We start from the raw sequence: 2,181 nt of genomic DNA on the forward strand, positions 1-2,181 counted from the left end.
CGGGGATGCGCCAGATTCCCTGCAGAGAAAGGAAAAGAGGAAACCTCTGAAGAGGGATCCAACTGAAAAGGACAAAAAATCTTAAAATATGGGTCAGATTTCACAGCATACTAAATTTCACTGAGGGTCAGGGGAATAACAGACAGACAAATGCTGTGGTCCTTCAGATGGGGAGATCTGGATTTAAAGTCAACTGATTCCTGTCCACAGCGAAAGAGGGAGGCTTGCAGAAGCCACAGCACACCTTCTAAATACGCTTCTGAACTATTTCCAGAAAAAAGCAAGCAAAGCCTAAATTATATTACACGTTTTTCTTAAATGGCTGTGAACGCATCTTCCTAAGCCAAAGCTCAACTACCATAAAAAAAAGAGCAACTGAAAATAAGTTTTCCTGTCCTGAAAGCTGCTACTTTTGTGCAGCCACAGCAAGTTTTTATCTTCAAATAATCTGTTACTAAATGTCTTAGGAACTCAGCTACTGCCTTGATATCATCAGTGTTCACCACAGTGCTAACCAGTCTGATAGGAAGAAACAGATTCCTCAGCAGTATCCATTTTCCAGTGGCAGATTCAAATACTTGTGCATACATCATGAGCCTTCTAATTAAATTTCTGGGACAAGGGAATCTTTGGGGAGCAAGGCTGGAGACTGATAGAAAATATGATTTAATTATGGTTAGTCAGCTCAGATTTTGCAGTCTCTAGTAAGTCCAAGGAGCTTTTTTCAGGTGTTTAATGTGGATGCTGTCAACACACTAGTCACCACATTTGAAAAAATGCAATGCAAATACCACTATGCCTGCAAGTTAGTATGTAACTTATATGACCATTCAGAAAAGCTGCCATTACATCAGTGCAAAGCCTTCCCTCATGCTTTATTCAGTTCTGAAACTTTTCCTGTAGCAGCTCTTTAAGATGAAAACCCTCTGGTTACATCTACCATTTTGTGACAATGCAGGAAAGAATAGTCTCATTGATGGGAGTACTAGACTTGAAAATGAATTTTGCTTTCCAAACCTGTTCAGAGAGCAGGATATACAAATATTTACTCTTTTATCCTTGTTTAAAGGTCTTGCTTTGATATTTTTCATTTTACTTTCAGTCTGAGCAAAATTATTCAGAACTTGAAGCATGGTGGAAGAAAATTATTAGTGCAATTTGACCACAGAAGCAGCAGATATGTAACCGGCCTGTCTATGACAGACCCTCCTGCTGCATGTCTTCAGAGAATCTGCAGTTCTACTCCATAGGATGTATAGGAACTTGGGAAAAACCAACATGAAAATATCAGCGTTTTCAAGTATGAAACAATGATTTCAACTACATATAATACACAGACTGTTCTGCCAAATTTTCTTATTCTTGCTTTTCCTCATGCTCTCTACTCTTACTCCCTAGTGATCCCAGAGAAAGCCATTTTTCCTCTTTGCTCCCTGAAGCTTTCTTTCAAACTTTTTTTTGTAGCTTCCCTTTTCCAGAAAGTACCTAAAACTGCACCACTGCTGACCCCTGAGGCACAACCGTCATTTCCTCCTATCCCCAACTACCAGCATCCACAAGCACCTTCTGCAGCTTAGTGGCAAAGATCTTATCTGCTCATGCAGCTCAGTAGCTCTCAAGCACATACAAATCTTGTAGATAACAGTTCCATAGAACAGCACATACTTTATTTAAATGGAGAAGCTTTTTCTTCCCCCAAACTATAATATGACTTTCCTTTCAGGCTACAGATGAAACACACATTCGGGAGCTGGTATTTTTTGCTTCTCTGCACATATGTAAATTGGGTTTCTGCCAAATTCTAAAACAACTGAATGTCTCATAATGGCACTACACTCCAACAACCTACTTTGCCAGTTTAACTATACAAAGCAATTTATGGGCAACTTAGATGCATACTGTAGGAATGGAAGACAGCCAATGTGTAGGTTCCTGGTCTTTTTCAGCATTATCTCATCCTTCATTTGAATTAGGCAGATCCCTTGGAGGGAGCTTTCAGATACTGTATCTGTAATCAGTTAAAAATAATTTTGCAGGTCCTTCTCACATGTCCCACGTATACATTTTAATGCTACCCTGGAAATTACAACAATGCAGTAAAACCATTTGCAATGAGAGAATATGCTAATTGCAGCTAGGAAGTTGTGAAAGTGAAAAAGTCCATCCGATAGAAACAAAGCT

The sequence above is a fragment of the Egretta garzetta genome, unplaced genomic scaffold, assembly GCF_000687185.1.
Source record: "Egretta garzetta isolate BGI_Z169 unplaced genomic scaffold, ASM68718v1 scaffold447, whole genome shotgun sequence".
NCBI classification, from domain to species: Eukaryota; Metazoa; Chordata; class Aves; order Pelecaniformes; family Ardeidae; genus Egretta; species Egretta garzetta.